Here is a 5,677-nt window from a genome sequence, read left to right on the forward strand (position 1 = left end):
AGGATATCAATCCTGGGTGTTCATTGGAAGGACTGATGCTAAAGCTGAAACTCCAGTACTTTGGCCACCTTATACGACGAGTCCACTGACTGGAAAAGACTCTGATGCTGGGAAAGGTTGGGGGAGGGTTGGGAAGGGGACGACAGAGAATGAGGTGGCTGGATGGCATCACCAACTCAATGGAAATGAGTTTGAGTGAACTCTTTGAGTTGATGATGGACAGGGAGACCTGGTGTGCTGTAATTCAGAGAGTCGCAGAAAGTCAGAATCGACTGAGCGATTGAACTGTACTGAACTGAACTGATACAGGGTTATAGTTATCATCTTTCTAAATTCCATATATATGCTTTAGTATACTGTATTGGTGTTTTTCTTTCTGGCTTATTTCATTCTGTATAATAGGCTCAGTTTCATCCACCTCGTTAGAACTGATTCAAATGTGTTCTTTTTAATTGCTGAGTAATACTCCATAACTCTTGCTTTGGCAATAAGTAGTTCATGATCTGAGCACAGTCAGCTCCCACTCTTGTTTTTTCTGACTCTATAGATTTTCTGCATATTTGGCTGTGAAGAAAAAAATCAATCTGATTTAAGTATCAACCATCTGATGATGTACATTTGTAGTATTCTCTTGTGTTCCAGGAAAAGGGTGCTTGCTATGAGCAGTGTGCTCTCTTGGCAAATCTTTGTTAGCCTTTGGAAGACTTCGTTTTGTACTCCAAAGCCAAATTTGCCTGTTACTCTAGGTATCTCTTGAGTTCCTACTTTTGCATTCCATTCCCCTATGGTGGAAAGGTCATCTTGTGTGTTAGTTCTAGAAAGTCTTGTAGGTCTTCAAAGAATTGTTCCAATTCACCTACTTCAGCGTTACTGGTCAGGGCACAGATTTTGATTACTGTGCGATTGAATGGGTTCCCTTGGAAACAAATAGAGATCATTCTGTCATTTTTCAGATTGCCACCAAATACTATATTTTGGACTCTTTTGTTGGCTATGATGGCTACTCCATTTCTTCTGAGGGATTCTTTCCCACTGTAGTAGACATAATGGTCATCTGAGTTAAATTCATCCATGTCCATCCATTTTAGTTCACTGATTCCTAAAATCGATGTTCACTCTTGACATCGCCTTTTTTACCCTTCCTTCAGGTTCATATGCAGTCTTGCTTTTTACTGCATCGAGCTTTTCTTCCATCACCATTCACATCTGCAACTGGGTATTGTTTTGCTTTGGCTCCATAGCTTCATTCTTTTTGGAGCTTCTTCTGCACTGATCTCCTGTAGTATATTGGGCATCTACCAACCTTGGAGTTTATTTTTCAGTATGCTATGTTTTGCCTTTACATGCTGCTCATGGAGTTCTAAATCCAGGAATACTGATGAGATTTTCCATTCCCTTCTCCAAGGACCACGTTTTGTCTGAACACTTTACCATGACTCGTCCAATTCGGGTGGCCCTACAAGCATAGCTCAGTTTTATTGAGTTATACAAGGCTCATAGTTTTATTGAGTTAGACAAGGCTGTGTCCTATGTGATTAATTTGGTTAGCTTTCTGAGATTATGGTTTTCATTCCATGTGCATTCTGATGGGTAAGAATAAGAGGCTTGTGAAAGCTTCCTGATGGGAAAGGCTGACTAGGGAAAACTGTTTCTTGTTCTGATGGGTAGGACCATGCTTAATTCAGTTCAGTTCAGTTCAGTGGCTCAATTGTTGACAAATCTTTGCGACCCCATGGACTGCAGCATGACAGTCCTCCCTGTCCATCACCAATTCACAGAGTTTACTCCAACTCATGTTCATTAAGCCAGTGGTGCATCTGCAGTGATTTTGGAGCCCAAAAAAATAAAGTCTGACACTGTTTCCACTCTTCCCCCATCTATTTCCCATGAAGTGATGAGACCAGATGCCATGGTATTAGTTTTCTGAATGTTGAACTTCAATCCAACTTTTTCACTCTCCTCTTTCACTTTCATCAAGAGGCTTTTGAGTTCCTCTTCACTTTCTGCCATAAGGGTGGTATCATCTGCATATCTGAGGTGACTGATATTTTTCCCGGCAATCCTTATTCCAGCCTGTGCTTCTTCGAGCCTAGCGATCCTCATGATATATAAGTTAAATAAGCAGGGTGACAATATACAACCTTGACATACTCATTTTCCTATTTGGAACCAGTGTGTTTTTCCGTGTCCTGTTCTAACTGTTGCTTCCTGACCTGCATATAGGTTTCTCAAGAGGCAGGTCAGGTGGTCTGGTATTCCCATATCTTTCAGAATGTTCCACAGTTTATTGTGATCTACACAATCAAAGGCTTTGCATAGTCAACAAAGCAGAAATATATGTTTTTTTCTGGAACTCTCTTGCTTTTTCCATGATCCAGCAGATGTTGGCAATTTGATTTCTGGTTCCTCTGCCTTTTCTAAAACCTGTTTGGACATCTGGAAGTTCTTGGTTCACATATTGTTGAAACCTAGCTTGGAGAATTTTGAGCATGACTTTACTAGCATGTTAGACAACAAAACTGGTGATTTTAACTTGTAATCAAGATACATTTTTTTCTTTTGGAGGGAATTGTCTCTGAAAATCCAGAATTTATTGCTTTATAAGCTTAAAAATAGTTTCTTATTATTCCCAATATTCAGGTTGTTCTGGAGAAGGAAATGGCAACCCACTCCAGTGTCTTTGCCTGGAAAAGCCCTAGAACAGATGAACCTGGTGAGCTTCAGTCCATGAGGTTGCAGAGTTGGAAATGACTCAGTGACTAATATGCACACCCATTCAGGTTGTATTATTCAAATACAAACCTTTACTCCTTAATACAGACAAGTAGAATCACAAACTAAAATAGATGTGGATTGTCAAAATTTATTCCTTTTGGAGAGGACAGTCTATCAAAACTCATCAAACAGGTCAATCTAAAATTAAAATCTCAAAATTATCTGTAAAGTGAAGAAAAGCTTCCTGAGGAATTTAAAATAGATCTCATAGACATTAATAAAAAAGAAAACTCAAGGAAAACTGAAGAACAGTGTCTGCACAGTGACGCTGAGAAGAACAGAGCACAGACTGAAACTTCAATATGACTGAAGAAATGAGTCTTAAAGGGACAATGTGAAGACTGAGAAAAAGTTAGAATATAGATTCCTAAAAGGGTATTTATTCTCAAGAACTTGCTTTCTATCTCATGGCTTAGCTAGTAAGTGACAATTTTCTTTTTTTTTTTATTTTCTTGTTTGTTATATCAAACTTTATTAATAAAATGGAATCCAGAATATCTTACTAGGAACAGCAGCAGGCCCAGCCAATCATGATAGCAAAAATGTGGCAGTCTCCTACTATTTGTAGGAAGCTGCTGCTTATCAATTTGTAACTAAAGGTAAGGATTTGTAAAAGAGGTGCAAAGAATCAAGGCATTTTAGCCCCAAGATTGATATTCTTATGAATATATTCTATTACCTGCAATACTCATGGCAACAAGGAGAGAACATAAAAAACAGTTATATGAAGGGATCAACTTTATCAACAACTTCAATCCCACTGCCAAGAACATTTTCAATTAACTCCCTGGATATTCAACTTTGTAATAATATTTTGGATTAATTCTCCATAATCAGGTGCACATGTGAGTGTCTAGCTGACACGGCTGCTGCTCTTCCTGTCCCAACCCAAAGTCCAAACACAACATGACTTGAAAGGGCTATAATCTGTTGTATCACACAATAAGCCAAATATTTCTTATAACTTCGATACTGATTTAAAGCAGTTCATAATTAAATATGAGCATTTTGTACAAGGACAATTATACTTTACAAAAAACAAAATCATACAACAAAAATTGCTGGAGTCTGATTTACAACATATGCATTACTGTTTGAAATTACGTTTGAATAAGTCTCAAATTTACAAAAACAACAAAAAATCAGTTCTGGGCGAGCTGTTGTACTGCTGAAGTTCTCTGGTATAATTACTCTCACCTATGTCATGTATACCCTTCTTTAAAGTTGAGGATGGATGTTTAAAAGGTTCGATGAAGTTGAGCTGTACTCTCCTTTGGAGGTGAAGGTAAACTCCATGGCTAGATGAGCAGTTTTACCACATATCATCAGTTGATGTAGAGTTGGTGTCATCCTTTTTGTATGAATTCAGTCTGTTATAAACGGCTCCGATTACCTTCCTCTTGATTGCCAGTTCACCCCCTGGTGGGAGGCTGAATATGTTCTCACTCGCTAACGTGCACGTCACATTGACTAAGTCAGGGACGCCTTCCCCCTGCTTCCTTATGATTTCTTCTACTCTGCTTTCCAGGTATTTGTCCAACTCTTCCTCCTTCTTCACTGCTTTTGGCGATACTTTGGGTGCATTTGGAAAACAGATCAGTATCATGTTGTCTCGACTTCCCTTATACAAACAGATATGACTACTTCATTGCAAACTTTCTCAAGGTCATCAGTGACTTCAAGTCTGGATCTTACAAAATCACAGAGCTCTTCATTTCCCATGACATCCCAAATACCATCACATGCAAGAATAATGAATTGATCATCTTCTTCAGATCTTTCAATATCATGGACTTCAGGCTCTGGTGAAACAAGCTGCTTTATAGGACCTTTTCCATGGACACATTTGTAATAAAAGTCCCCAAGGGCCCTCGACACAGCCAGAGAGCCATTCACATGCTGAATCATTACAGAACCACCTGCATTCTGAATTCGTTCTTTTTCCAGCGGATTACTTGGTTTGTGATCTTGTCTGAAGAAGTAAACTTTCCTGTTCCTACAAAGTAAACCTCTTGAGTATCCACAGTTAATGAAATAAGTATGTTGAGGAGAAATTAAGACACTCACAGCTGTTGACCCACTTATATCAGCACCATTTTTCTTCTCTGACATAACTCTCATATGTTCATCAATCTCCAAGAAGCCTGTTCTGATTCCGTTCTTCACATTTTCCACAGAAGGTGCTCCTGCAGACCCTTTAAAATCGTGGTTATTGGTCATGTGATCTAGCAAATACTCACAACAGTATTTGGCAAACTGAGAACCAGCATGCCCATCATACAAGCAAAGAATGACCATGTTTCAAGTCCACTTGGCAAACCGATCACAGCAGTGTGTGCATCCTCTATTTCAACTCGTCAGCCTTGCATGGTGCTTAGCCCATATTGCAATACATTACCCTGCCCCTGGGCATTATGCTTTTCCAACTTTGGTTTGTCTAAAAATTCTCCCATTATGACTTGATTCTCTAGGTCAGGAGCAGCCGCGGACGGGCAAGTTCCTGGTCTGCGGAGGCTGAGCAGCGACGGTGGCCGGGGAGGGGGCCGGAGGGGGGTCACCGCAGCAGCGGCCGGCCAGGTCAGGCCAGGAAGTGGGCGGAGGAGGGGAGGAGCCGGGCTGCGTCTGGGCCCCTGGCTTTCGGCACTCTCGCGGCTCAGGTCATCAGGGCGTTGGAGCGGGAGGCCGAGAGCGGGTCTGGTAGGAGGAAGAGCCAAGAGTCATAGCTTTCTTCCCCACCTGCCTGGCGCCGCCTACTCCCACTCCCCAACCACCAGCTGCCGAGCTGCAGCCACTGGAGAGCCCGAAGCTGCCCAATTTTCTCTATCTATAGCAAGGTAGAGAGTTTATGAGGAACATAAATAGATGCTGGAGAATGGTTAGGAGACCACTGAATCATGTGTAG

General features: G+C 40.9%; 1 pseudogene; it reads right to left on the reverse strand.

Annotated features, from left to right (window-relative positions):
• Nucleotides 1-3,994: 3,994 nt before the first annotated feature.
• On the reverse strand, nucleotides 3,995-5,243 carry LOC129557938 (protein phosphatase 1A pseudogene; annotated as a pseudogene).
• Nucleotides 5,244-5,677: the final 434 nt, after the last annotated feature.

The sequence above is a fragment of the Moschus berezovskii genome, chromosome Y, assembly GCF_049115385.1.
Source record: "Moschus berezovskii isolate FMDL1 chromosome Y, NW_MosBer_1.0, whole genome shotgun sequence".
Taxonomy (NCBI): Eukaryota; Metazoa; Chordata; class Mammalia; order Artiodactyla; family Moschidae; genus Moschus; species Moschus berezovskii.